Source organism: Malaya genurostris, chromosome 2, assembly GCF_030247185.1.
Source record: "Malaya genurostris strain Urasoe2022 chromosome 2, Malgen_1.1, whole genome shotgun sequence".
In the NCBI taxonomy this organism is placed as follows: domain Eukaryota; kingdom Metazoa; phylum Arthropoda; class Insecta; order Diptera; family Culicidae; genus Malaya; species Malaya genurostris.
The window spans coordinates 289,376,249-289,391,754 of record NC_080571.1 but is presented as its reverse complement, the minus strand read 5'-3'; positions in this window follow the sequence as shown (position 1 = coordinate 289,391,754).

Below are 15,506 nucleotides of genomic sequence, written 5' to 3'. Positions count from 1 at the left end.
TTCGCGCTTGAACACCCAACGTCTCTCTTAAGGAAGTCATCCCATCCGCCATAGCTGCTTTCCATTTGTCGCTTCCAGGACTTGCTATAGCCTCTGCATAACTGCTTGGTTCACTTACTATAACCGCCGTAAACCCGATAGACTCTGGAGTCCCACCTGAGAGAGGGACTCCAATGTTCGGTCTAGTAGACTGGAGCAATTCTCAAAGTCCTCTGCATCAGGAAAACCGAAATTGTCACCCTCAGTTTCGGCATTCTGATTTTCGCAGTAATTCATTGACAGATCTTCTAAAGGATTCTTGTTTGATTCTCTCAAACTCATCAGCACTTCTTCTGTAACATCCGGAGCAACTGTATCAGAATCACAGTAGCTTTTCGTTGACGCAGCTTTTGGAAAAATATTATGGGGTTAGTTCTCCTTTCGATTACACCGTGAAATAGTGGTTTCGAGAGTTTCGTGGTGATCGTTACATGCTGTTGCTTGCGATTCGTTCGTGAAATATAAGAGCTGGATATCTTGATAATATGATGTCTCTGAGCAAATTCTTGGCATTATATTCCTTTTGTAAATTTTGAACTTCTGTTTCAACAGACTTCGCAGCCGATTCAAAGCGTACAGAATCATTGCATGGCTAGTGTAGCGTTGTCTATACTAATGTTTCTTCAGGTGTGGTTTATTACAGCATGTGAATCAAGGTGACGAAAAGTAGCATTGTCACTAGTTTTCGCCACGGTATCCTTCATCCAAACTTTGGAGACGTTGACACAGACGTTCACTTCTAGTTGATCTTCGCTTTTCGGTATTGGATTGTCAACGTCTCGACTTAAAGTATCCGTAATGGGCGCGTTGTTTCCTAGAATATATACTATTTCTGGAGCATATGGTTGTACGTCAAGAATAATCCGCTTAAGTCTTGGAGGAGCTTTGTCGAGAGGTTTTTTGAATATCCACCCCGATTCTGTATTTCGTTCGAATCGGATTGTTTCGATCGAATACGAAATTTTGCATTCTGTAACTCGATCGAGTTCGAGTTTCCTATACAAAATAATCATTCGTTAAAATAACAGAATGCAAATTTTTGCATTCGTTCAAAAAAATCCGATTCGATCGAAATACATAATAGGGGTGATCGACTCTAATGGTTTATGGTTGGTGTTTACCGTTACTGGTTTTCCAAAAATATAAGCGTGAAAATACTGCTCACATAGCGCGAGAGCTGCAATCGACCGAGAGTACACTTTGCTAGGTAACACCATAGAATTTCAGGACTGTTAATTATGTTAGTTCCATTAATTCCGTCTTATAATGTTGCAATAAGGTTTTGGAATACTTCTGGGGCTGATGCTAGACCAAACGGCAGACACAAACATGAGTAACGACCCCACGGAGTGCCGAATGTCAGGTACTTATGGGAGTACGGTGCTACTGCAACTTGTCAGATGCCTTTTTTACAATCGAGGATAGTAACCCACTTAGCTTTTCTGATTCTAGCCTCAATTTCCTCGACGGTGCGTAATAGGTAATGCCGACGAGGAAAATTTGTATTCGACGTAAAGGTCGGATTGATACACAAACGGATTTTGTTGTTTTTGCGCACGACGATACTAATGACGGGTGTAGGTTCATCTTGCTTGATTTTCACACCCATTTCGACCATTCTATCTAACTCTGTCTTTACGTTCTGGCGTATCTTGTGCGGAATTGCTCGTGTAGGACGGATCTCGAGCTTTGCCTCCGGTTTAAACTTGTACTCGAGATTCTAGAAACAACACAGTTCTTGGAAAATATCATTACGGCTGTTGATGGAATTAATTCGACCTTTAAAGTAATATCGGCTTTGCTTTTATTCACGAACCCTGTCACTGTTAGTTCGCTTTGAACTTTAGTTTTTCCTCCGTTATACGAAACGATGTATTTTGTTTTCGAAATCTTAAACTGTTTAGTAATTTTCCTTGCAACTTTTAATGGTAGTACCAAAGATAAACTCAAGATGGAATCAAAGATAAACTCAAGATTACAATGTCCCTTACGATTTATTGGTTTATTAAATGTTTGATCAGTAATCGTGAACCAGTTGATTCAGTAATAATGTTAATGAACGTCGACTAATTCCGACAAAATGCCATGGAAACAATACAAGTTAGGAAGGAAGCAAACATCTGTTTATATTCAGCACATAATGATTTCTTGCCTCTACTGACATTAATGCTTCATTGCATGAGGCAATAGAAAACTAAATAAATTCTAGGCAATGGTTCTAAGTAGTTTTTATTTTCTTCTTGTAAGAATCACTGGATAAGAAGCAAAATTGCTCAATATCGTTCATACTATAACTTGATATTGTTTCAAACATAAATAATCATTGTCATAGTTACGACGTATCTAGCGATCAGACGCTTGTTGTTTTGCTTCAAAAGACAAACTGACAGTGAACCGAGCTCATCGAGGGGTCCTATTCAAATGATACATAAGAAATTGCATACCACTCTATCCTGAGTTTATCTTTGATGGAATGGTCTATGATTTCACATGTACCATTCAAATAGGACCAGTGGTAACCTTCTCACGGACGAACGTGAGGTGATCGACAGGTGGAAGCAGTACTATGATGAGCATCTGAATGGCGAAGCACAGGATACAGAGAACGACACAGGAATCAATTTGGGTGCACGCTCAGCCGACGACAGATTCCCAGCACCTGATCTGACGGAGATAAGTGAGGAGAACGGCAAGCTGAGGAACAACAAAGCCGCGGGCAATGACTAGTTACCAGGCGAGCTGCTCAAACATGGAGGAGAGACACTGGCTAGAGCGCTGCACTGGATGATTTCTAAGATTTGGGAGGAGGAGATTCTATCGCAGGAATGGATGGATGGAGTGGTATGTCCCGTCTACAAAAAGGGCGATAAGTTAGATTATTGCAATTACCGCGCAATCACATTGCTCAACACCGCCTACAAGGTACTCTCCCAAATCCTTTGCCGTCGTCTATCACCAATAGCTAAGGAACTCGTAGGGTCGTACCAAGCGGGATTTACTGGAGCCCGTGCCACTACGGATCACATATTCGCGATAAGACAAGTACTCCAGAAGTGTCGTGAATACATCGTACCCACGCATCACCTGTTCATTGACTTCAAAGCGGCATACGACACAATCGATCGAGAACAGCTATGGCAGATCATGCATGAAAACGACGGACAGAGTGATGTGCTACGTCCTAGTATCTGGGACGCTCTCGAGTCCCTTCGAATCTCGGAGAGGGCTACGGCAAGGTGATGGACTCTCTTGTATCTTGTTTAATATTGCCTTGGAAGATGTGATTCGAAGAGCGAGTATCGACACGAGTGGCACGATCTTCCGAAAATCCGTACAACTTTTTGGCTTCGCTGACCATATTGATGTTGTGACACGTAACCTTGAGAAGATGACGGAAACCTACATTGGACTGAAAGCTGAAGCTAGGCGTATCGGACTGGCCATAAATGCGTCGAAAACAAAATACATGAGAGGAAGAGGCTCTAGAGAAGAAACACTACGCCTCCCACTACGAATATTGATAGACGGTGACGATATCGAGGTGGTTGACGAGTTTGTGTATTTGGGCTCACTGGTGACCGCCGACAATGACACCAGCAGGGAAATACAGAGACGTAGTTTGGCAGGGAATCGTGCGTACTTTGGACTCAGAAAAACCCTCCGATCGAGGAAAGTACGCCACCGCACGAAATTGACCGTCTACAAAACGCTTATTAGACCGGTTGTTATCTATGGCCACGAGACCTGGACTATGTTGGCAGAGGACCAGCGCCCTCAGTGTTTTCGAAAGAAAGGTACTGAGGACCATCTATGGCGGAGTGCAGATGGTAGACGGAACGTGGAGACGGCGTATAAATCACGAATTGCAACAGCTGCTAGGAGAGCCACCCATCGTACGGACAACTATAGTCGGACGTCTACGATGGGCTGGGCATGTCATAAGGATGTCGAATGACAGCCCAGTGAAAATGCTTCTTGAATCTGATCCGACTGATACAAGAAGAAGAGGAGCGCAGCGAGCAAAGTGGATCGATCAAGTGGAGTGTGATCTCAGAAGCGTCCGTGCCTTGAGTGGCTGGCGACGAGCAGCCATGGACCGAGCTATGTGGAGACGTATTATTGATACAGCAAAGGACACCCCAGGCCTATAGCTGTTGGGTAAGGTAAGGTATTCAAATAGGACCCCTCGATGATTTCGATTCACCGTCAGTTGTAGTACAATTATTATTTAAAACAAAACAATAAGCGTCGAATCGCTACATGTGTCGTAACTATGACAATGTTTTGTTTGTGTAGAAGTAAGCTGCTTATCGACGCTTATTAACGAAGGGTCAACAAAATTACACTATTACCAGGTTCACTGGTTCATGATTACTGATCCGATATTTTTCGATGGATCGTATGGGACATTGTAATCTTAAGTTTATCTTGGGTAGTAGTCGTCGGTAGTACGTTGCTCTGTGCTCCGCAATTTAGCTTGCATTTCAACTTAATGTTACCAATTATTATTTCCTCGAACCAATCACCATCGTCATAATCTATATCGACTGCGTGCAGGTACAGATCAACCTCTGCTTCGGAAATTTCTTCTTCGTAATTTTTCTCTATTAAAACAGCTGTTCTTTCCTTTGGGGTTTTCTTGTCTTGTTCTTTCTTCCTTATTTTGAACAACACATCACAAAATGATCAGATCTTGACATTTCGAACGCTGGACAACTTCTTTTAGCATGTTTCGAGCCACAGCGTTAACAGAAGAATGATTTATCATTGTCGTCAGGTCTGGTAGTGTTGCAGGCTCGATTTTCGGACTCCATTTCCTTCAAAGTTTCGGTCGTTTTCTCACATGCTTTGTGAGAAGTTCTGAGTCACTCAACAATTTTTCACGTACCTTTTGGCTGGGAATTCAGAGGACGATTTTGTTTCAGCAATCGATCGTTGATATCCATGCCCTCATATACTGTACGCTGCTAAATGTCACTATTAACTAGCAACTTTGCGGGACGAAGATTGGAAAGCTTATGTCACTGGACTGCTGACAACCAGGCTCTACCAATCATCATATATTGAGTGTCTGAGAGCCGATCTGCCATAACTTAAATTCTCTTGATATTACACTCACCAGGACGCTCATTGATTATCGATGCGATTGATATTATCTTCATTTTTCCTGTCACTGCTTGATTACGATGTGACTAAATATTATTCAAGCAGCATAAACATTGAATTAAATTCATTTATACCAATAAACTCCGAAGTCCGATGACTTTTTGCGAAGAACAATGAACTTTATCAATTCTATATGAAATGTTCAAAACGACCTGGTGCTAGGTTAAGTGCAACTTCCTGTTCTGTACTAGTCATTTTCCGCGGATTGACTCGATACTGTTGATAATGTATGAGTCCGCGAAGCGGTACGATTTTTAGCGTTTTGCGTTATTTTTTTCTTTCCGCAATCTATTCTTTATCAATTTTAAGTTTTTTCGCGGCAACCATAAAAACACACTTTTGACATCATGTAACGTTGTCTTATTAATGACTCTTCAGATGTGGTTTATTACAGTATGTGAATGTATGCATATCAAGGTGATGGTTATATCCAGGTCGGGACATACGACAACTGGCTTGTAAGACCAGCGCCTCATGCATTAAACTTGCAAATCACATCATCGCATGCCTCGTGGATTGTAGTGCTGATATTGAGAGAGTCTTATACATATGTGATCGAAACGGCATTTGGTTTTAACACACTCTGCAAAAAAGACGAGTATTTCTTCAGGGGATCTTTGTTTTCACTTCACTACCTAATAACAACGATTGCCCTATGCTATTGGAAATAGATAAAACTAAAATTTTTCAAAGCTCTATTGAAGTTTGTGTAGTTAAATAGATACTGCCTATGTGATAGTCTAATCGAAGACTGTAAGAAAACAAAACGTATATGACACAATAAATTTTGGTGCACTCATTATACGGTTTCGAAAGCGGAAGCTGGATGAAACTGCATAGAAATCTATTCATAAGACCTGTCATTTGAAACATTCGTGAAAATCGTCCTAGTTATCTCTGAGAAATCATTGTGAGCTTCGTTTTGGACTATAGGAATATTCGAAATGACCGTAAAAATGATTAAAGAATCTCACAGAGTGTCCTGTCTGTTAGTCTGTGATTAAATCAAGTAGTTGGGCGAGAACATTTTTATGTCTTTTACTATATGGTGTTCTAGATTCATAATCGAATATATTCTACTGCTTTTGATAGCATTCTAACAACAACAAAAATACAAAACAAATCATTTCATTAATTCAAAACTTTACTTTAGTTTTCTTTTCGTTTCGTCTTTGCCTCGTCAGTGCAGAGTACTTCAAATTGAACTGCTTAGAGCAACCTTAAACAGTTCAACTTGAATCGCTAAACAGACGTAAAGTTGATGCTAATTGCAAAACACTTTATTTGGCACCGAAGTTCCACGTCCTTGCTAACGTGTCGAATGGAAATTACTTAAGGGGTTGTCAAATGAAAGATGTAACCGTACTAAGTCCATTCGTGCTCTGACTATCACTCTATTTACACAATTATTTTCAAAATAATAAATAAATATTTCTCAGAATCAAGCACACAAATTTAGTAGCGCTTTTATTCCAATGTCTGCATATAATCCATCAATCTATTATCAAGGTTCAAAGTGAAATCCGGTTTGAAAAGTGGAGTTACGATTTTCGAATAAAATGCATTACTAATGATTCGAATCATTTTGATCATAAAATTATAAATAATTGTCATGATTTCTAGACAGGAAAGGATGACTGGTTTGATGATTTTTTAATCATGACAACGATAACGGATTTTTTTCGTGTGTGTAAATTTTGGCGAACATTTTAAATCCTATATCCCACTTGTACGCGGCGGGCAGATTTCCCGTCAGACGGCTGGCTATGTCTGTCAGCCAAAAAGGTAAAAGTCTGGCAACAATGCAACAACTGTTTCTGTCAAATTCTTGGCATTCAAGATTGACAGTACCGGTTTGAATCGGTTCTACATTTTTAGCGTCTTGGTTTTATTTTTTCAATAAAAAGAACATATGAAAGACAATAAGCTATTGCCTACTAATTATGGAACATGTTATTGCCAATAACATTGCTTTCTCACTACCAAACATACCCATATTTCAATCTCATTTACCTCGTCTCAAGATTCGATTCAAACGCTCGATGAATAAAAAACCTCAAGTTCAAGATTTTGGATTTAGTTTTGTAAAACTAAATGACTAAATAACTAAATCGTACCGTATTTTATTACCACAATGAAGAAGGCATGCCGGGGCGTTCGAGATGGGAACAAAAATTTAATTAAGTACATTATGCAAATCGTTCCTAATTGGCTGTTCCTTATTTCCGGCTGCAAACTCCTAGAGAATCCGGTAATAGACATTACTTTGGTGAACGACTGTGGCTCACCGCAAGCGCTTTACTGCTTTGCACTCGATAATCCAAAACTTGTTTCGGAAATATTCGCACAAACTGCACCGAAACAATGGTTTCGCAGATGCACAAGACCCCCTACTTAATGAGCCACCCACGGCAAACAGTGGCGAGCTGGCCGTTATCTCACAACGTGCTTTTCCAGAGTACAAGTTGGTAGTTTTCATACACAGCTGATAAGTTTCGGTTGGATAAGAACTCGAATAATCCTAGATTAGGAAGAGCTGATAAGACTGGTTGGTCACACAAGCTACAGCGATGCACATTCATGCCTAGGTTATTGAAGAAGTTTATTTTTGTTCCTCGAAACTGGATGACGAAAGGATTGTACTCGGTCATGAAAATGTACTTGCCTCCCACACAAGGCACAGTATTTCAATGGAGGAGAATCTTTTCCGGGCCCCCCATTTAAATGGAACTGCACGATCAGCCTCGCCAACGTTTTCACGTGTGGCAGCCATCAATCGATAAAAACTTTCGCCTTGTAAATTGCTATCGAATGACATCTAGTTGAAACATATATGGGCTTTTAACGATGCTTTTTGCCTTTGTTTCAGAGGATTACACTTTGCTGAGCTCTCTGTAATGGCTCAGCCAATTAGATTAGGTTTACTGAAATCATCGCACGGCAAACTTTAGTTACGCAGTTATGTAGATTTCTGTTGATGCAATAGCCGTTGGTAATAAAGCACGAAGCATTTAGTTTAAGAGTGACAACCTGTGTTCGGGTAGAATCTTAGGGTATGTCAAATTTTGCGCCATAAAATTTTTCACCGTGTCTTACGGTGAACTAACAAAATTATATTTTTTTTAACCGTATATTTGTTCGATAACATAATTCTTTTTCGTTGTTCTCCTTGCTGTATCGTTTCGTGGAACTACCGCCTCCCGGTATGGCAAACGTAGCCCCTCTAGTTTTGTACACAGTTGTTCCTTTTTGTTCCAGGGCATTAACTTTTAGCACTTTCGCCTTCACTTCCTGCGGAGACGCCGGTAGCTGTTTCAAAAATGTACACATAATTGGAAATTTAATCTTGGGGGGGCTAACGATACTGATTGGTTTCTCCTTATGTGGGTGGTCGAATTTCATCGTCCGGTTTCGATGACGTATCGGATGAACGAACAAAACTGAATGAAGCGATTTGTAAAATATTTACGTAGTAGAAGACGGTCTGCCAGAACCCCGTGAGTGAATGGAGAATGCGTTTAAATGTATTGAAGTGAGGAGTAACCATATGGTTTTGTATTTTTATAAAAATTAGTATGCAACGTTAATAAACAATAAGTTAAATATTCCCGGTTTTACTTCTAGAAAATGTATCCTACCCGATCAATATAATGAGCAATTCCAGGAATGCTCCCCGATCATAAGAGAAGAGCAAACCAATATCATAACTATAGTTCATTTAGTTATCATTGCTTATTTTGCTATCATAAAGGATTGTGAAATGTTGCAAGAATTGCTGGAAATAGTAAAGTAATGAATAAATTTACAATGATAGCTCGTTTTGTTTTTATTTTCTTATTCAGACAGTGAGAAATGTATGAATGTATTAAAGTGCCGCTGTCAGCATTTTCTGTTATTTTTAGTATATTTTAGTAAGAAGTTCATAATAAACACGAAAAACTCGAATTTTGGCAGAATAATGGATTGAAAATTGTAAACCCTGTTTAAATGATTTTAAGGGCTGATAAATTTATTCGAAGTATAAGAGGGGAAGAGTGTGTAGTAATTGTCTTTAACATGGGGAGTCATGACAAAATTTATCTAATTCGACGAGAATCTATACTTTTTAAAGATCATACAGGGTCCGGCACTCGAAGTGTAACCAATTAAAAAGGCCATACATTCAGTTTGGAAAATTACTTTTACTTAATTCAAAGTACAAAATGTGTAAAAATAATACAAAATTCAGAATCAATTCACTTTTGCTCGATATGACCACCTTTTGCCTTGACTATGGCCTTGAGACGGTCAAAAAACGAATCGCAAGCTGCCCGAATGTGACTTGCAGGTGTATTTTGGCCCACTCGCGGACAATAACTTTTTTCAGCGCCTCGAGACTGGTGTATCTTTTAGTTCGGACTTTGCTCTCCAAAATGGCCCAAAGAGAATAATCCATTGGATTTGCATCTGGTGAATTCGAGAGCCATTGTGTGGACGTGATGAAGTTCGGAACGTTGTTTTTCAGCCATTCTTGGTTCACTCGAGCTTTGTGTGACGGTGCCGAGTCCTGCTGAAACGTCCATGGTCTGCCACCGAAATGTTTGTCTGCCCACGGCTTCAAAGCAACCTCCAGAATACTTTCCCGATAATATGTCGCATTTACCTTGACGCCAGGCTCGAAGGTCTGAAGTTGTTACACTTCGAGTGCCGGACCCTGTAGATACTTTTTTGCACGAATTAGATATGATTATAAGGGAGGTTGATGTTGTAAGGGCCTCTAAAAAGAGGTGTAATGAGTGTGACGGAATAATTCCGAAACTACTCAACGGATTACTATCAAAATTGGCACAGATACTTTTTTCTTCAGATATGATCGTTAGGACATTTTCATAGGAGAGAGTGTGTAGCAACTGTCCTTAATATGGTGTCCTTAATATAGGGCAACAACGAAATTTATCTAATTTAAAAAGAATCGATATATTTCAACAAAGCTCCATAACAACTCAATTATCACCAAGTAAATTATCACCAAACTTGGCACAGGGTATATTTTGATTTTTCTCGACGAGCTTAGACATTCATTGCAAAGGTGTTCAAGAGGGTGTAATTCGTAGCAATTGCCTCTAAAAAGGGGTGTTAATTTCAAAATTTTCTTATTTGTCGACAAACAAGAGAGGGGGGAAGGATTCAGACTATGAGGAAGGGGTCTTGAAAATCAATTTCCATCTCTCATTTTTTGTAAAATAAGAGAGAGGCAAGAATTTCAAGGTCTTGCTAGATAGTATTACTATTGTTAATTTGAATGGAACGCAATTTTTTTTTAAAAATTTCAAAAGATTTGGTTCTATTTCGCCGCGAAAATCAAAGAACTAAGGGACAATAATCTTTATCTGCCTATAAACGCGAGTGTATGCAAGTTTCAGCATAACTACGAAACAATCAAACAAGTCGTCCCCAAGCTTGGCGCATTTACCAAAGGTGGAAATCGATACTTTTTGAAGAGCACGGATACTTTGTACAGTATTCAGAGGTGGTCTTAAGGGTTATCATGAAGGAGAGCTGTAGCAAGTTCACTAAAAATAGGACGTTCAATATAAAATTTATTCGACCAGAAACGATGCTTCTTGACGAATACAGATACTACTTCTATTTCAATGGAGATTATAAGGTTATTTATGTAGCAAGTGCCCCAAACATGAGAAGTGTAAGGTGAAATTGATTGAATTTTACGGAAAACATAACAACATAAAACTGACCCAATTTGACAAGGATATCATGAAAATTATGATTATTGTGAGATCTGAGATGGGACACTGTACATGTACGGAGTATTGTTTAATCGGGTTGCCGTCTAAGTTATGTTTTACTACAATCCGAGTATTTCACTAAGCAGGACAACTTCGAGAATTTTTTTTCAAGGGATCCGATTTTGTCCGTTTCCCACATCGTCGCTCTTTAACGACTGTTTGAAAGTTTAAGCCTACATCACCTTGTAATTCCGAAACCGAAAGTCGCTTCCGCACAAACGTCACGCATATCGTACAAAATTATAATACCTTTCATTTAAACCTAAGTTTATGAAAATCCACCAGTTAATCTCTAAAAAATCTTCACGGAGAAAATTCACTATTTTCCAATACTTAGGGAACCGGAAACTGGGGACCGGTATAACTGTAGTGAGATTATTTGGTGAACTGTCAGCAAGATCTAGTTACTAGAGAAATTTATGATCAACTAGCTGAATTACCCGGCGTTGCTCGGAAATGTTTCGTGAAGGGAAGGCCGAAAAAAATCTCGAAGTTGTGCTGCTTAGTGAAATACTCTTGTAGTGAAACGCAACTCGATTGAACAATACTCCGTTCATGTTCAGATTGCGAATGATCAGTGTCCCATCTCAGATCTCACAATAATCATAATTTTCATGGTATTCTCGAAAAATTGGGTCGGTTTTATATTTGAATCCTTTTATTAGAAACATTTAAAACACCTTTCTCTCTATAAATACCTTCTTAGTAACCTCCGAGTTTCATATGTATATGTGCTTGTAACGTACTTCTGTACTTCCTCGTCACAATCGATCTACAATACCTTTGCGTTCCATGGATATAATCACTTGCTATTCCCTCCTCTTTATAAAAATTTTATGACATCATGAATTGTTCAAAATTTTCCATCTGATAATGATTATTTTATAACGAAAGGTTGTTTAACATCATAAATACATTCGTACTATAGAATAAAATTTTTATATAATTTATTTTATCAAGGCTTTAACCATTTTGGCCGTTCATCGGAGAGGAAAACTTATGAAATAACGATTCAGTTAATACAAATGTTGTTGTAAACTTATTTCCATTACCTTCAGTCGACAGTTTTTTTCAATTTACATAATAAAATGCACATTGGTTGTATGATTTCGTCAATTCAGATCAATGTTGAGAATACTTATTCCCCCTCACTCTTGTGAATATTTTTGTGAACCTCACTTAGTTGCTAGAAATATACTGTACTCGTATAGAAGTACCGATTTTTCGTAAAACCAGATCAATTTTCCCTTACACTTTCCATGTTCGGTGCACTTGCTACACTCCCTCACTCTCTAAATAACCTTATAATCTATTTTTATTTAACTTACTTTTAGTCAGTGAACTTACTACAGATCTCCTTCATGATTACCCTGAGTAGTGTAGAAAGTATCTGTGCTTTTCAAAAAATGTCGATTCCCACCTTTGGTACATGTGCCAAACTTGATGGCGATTCGTTTAGTTGTTTTGTAGTTAGGCTGAGACTTGAATACACTCACGTTCATAGGCAGACAAAGATTATTTTCCCTTAGTTCTTCGAATTCCCCGGCAAAATGGAACCAGATCTTTTGTAATTATTTAAAGAAAAATACGACCTTGAAATTCTTGCCACTCTCTTGTTTTATAAAAAATGGGAGATTAAAATTTATTTTCAAAAACCCCTCCTTCTAGTCTAAATGTCGATGATCTTCAAATTTTGTCATTGACCCTCTCCCCCCATGTTAAGGACACTTCCTACACACTTTACCCCTGAAAATGTCCTAATGATCATTTCTGAAAAGCTTCTTTGGTCCAACTTTGATAGCAATCCGTTCAGTAGTTCCGGAGTTGCGCAGTTACAAACTTTACATCTCCTTTTTAGAGGGATGTACTACATCCACCCAACACGAGTACCCTAAGTTGCACAAAAAGTATCTATGGTCTTCAAAAAGTATCCATTCTCGTCAAATTAAATAATTTTTTTCATGACCCCTGTTAAGAATAGTTGCTACGCTCTCTCCCCCATAAAAATACCCTTACAACTATCTCTGAAGAGCAAAAAGCAGCTATGCCAAGTGTGATAGCAATCCGTTCAGTAGTGTCGGAGCTATGCCGTTACATCCCCCTTTTTAAATGCACTTGCTACATCCACTCCCTATATCTATCATATCTACGGTATGGAAAATGTTTGCATGATCTTCAAAAATAATCGATTCTTGTCAAATTTTATGATTTTTTTTCATGGCCGCTCCTGTTAATGATACTTGCTACGTTTCCTCCCCTATAAAAACACCTTCATGACTATTTCTGAAGAGCAAGAAATAACTGTACCAAATTTTATAGCAATTCGCGCAATAGTTCCGGAGTTATGCCGTTACAAGCATTACACTCCTTTTTTAGAGGCACTTTTCACACCCTCTCCCCACATAACATCCTTATAATCTTATCTAGGTTGTGCAAAAAGTGTCTTCAAAAAGTACCGATTTTCGTCAAATTAAATAATATTTTTAATGACCACCTTTGTTAAGGACACTTCCCACGCTCCTTCCCCCCATGGAAATATTCTTATAACCTTAATCTCTGAAGAGCAAGAAGTACATGTACCAGGTTTGATAGCAATCCGTTAAGTAGTTTTGAAGTTATGGCATTACAAACATTACACCTCCCTTTTTAAAGGCATCTGCTACATCCATCCCCCATTAAATTATATTTACGGTATGCAAAATGTTTCTAAGATATTCAACAAATATTGGTTTACGACATGAATTTTTTTATGACTCCTCCTTGGTTATGACACTTGCTACGCTCTCTCCCCCCATAAAAATACGCTTATGACCATCTCTGAAGAGCAAGAAGTACATGTGCCAAGTTTGATAGCAATCCGTTCAGTGATTCCGGAGTTGCCATTACAAACATTACACCCCCCTTTTTAAAGGCACGTGCTAAATCTACCCCCCCCCCATATAATCAGATCTAATATATGCAGAATGTTTCTATGGTCTCAAAAAAGTATCGATTCTCGTCAAATTAGACAAATTTTTTCATGACCTCCCCCTGTAAGAACACTTACTACGCTTCCTCCCTCATTAAAATATCCTTATGACCATCTCAGAAGAGCAAGAAGTATCTGTGCCAAGTTTGGTGGCAATCCGTTCAGTAGTTTCGGAATTATGCCGTTTTAAACATCACACCCCCCTATTTAAAGGCACTTGCTACATCCACCCCATATATATATATATATATATATATATATATATATATATATATATATATATATATATATATATATATATATATATATATATATATATATATATATATATATATATATATATATATATATATATATATATATATATATATATATATATATATATATATATATATATATATATATATATATATATATATATATAGATTTTCAAGCGAATCACAGCTCTCTACATGGTCACTTATGAAAAGCACCCTCATAATCAAATTTTTTGCACTTATCTCCCTGTAACTCCGTAACCGGAGTTCGGATTCAACTAAAATTCTTGAGCATTGTATAGGATCACAAGATCTTTCATATGAATCTAAGTTTATGAAAATCAGTTCAGCCAACTCTGAGAGAAAGTGCACACACATACAGACTTTGCCCAACGACACGACCTGCCACTCGTCTATCGAAACTGTATCGCAAATTTAACTACCCCTTAGTAACTGGTAATGTCAAAAGGAAATCACTTGTAAAAAAATTGAAACCGGCACCACAAGTTGCTAAATTATTGATTTTGAATAACAGTTACCATATCCTTGGTTACTGCACATTGAAGATTTGTGCAATGTAAACATAACAAAATGGGTATTTAATTACGAAAATTTAAAATGGATTCAACGGCTGCCAATTCCAAGTTCTCCAGCATCATTACCTGTCATAGAAGTGGACCAATCAATCGGTCTTGATGCGTGGTGCATGTATAAAAAGATGCACCATTTTGCGTGTTGCTCTAATCAAATCACATTTGCTGATACAAATTAGTTGATAGGCAGGACTACAGAGTACTGCTGCGTTTGAAAGGATTTATTCTAACGGACTTAGCACTCAAAATAATTATTCCATGCTACTAACGATGAATTCTAATAGTAGGAATAGGAAATTAGTTATAAACTGCTCTTTAAATGATCGAATGTACTGCCCTGCCCCGTATCTGTAGGAAATAAATTTAGCCAATGATTTATGAGCATTTTCTTTCAATTCTCATTTATTCAGTGCATTGGAGTATGTCAATTTTTAATGTTTTATTGAATGTACAATGATATAAGTCACCAGTTAACGTTTGTAAACAAGTCCAACGGGTAAATCAACATAAAAATGTGTCCATTGAACAATGGTTAAAGATTCGTATATGAACGTCAAATGATGATCTCACCTAGAGTGCCTAGACCCAAAATGACGATATCTTATCCGTAATGTTGGAAACATTTCAAAAAAATTAATCCGAAATTCAGTTTCGTTAGCTTTTTAATCTGGTCATAGGCACTTTACCCTCACCGGAT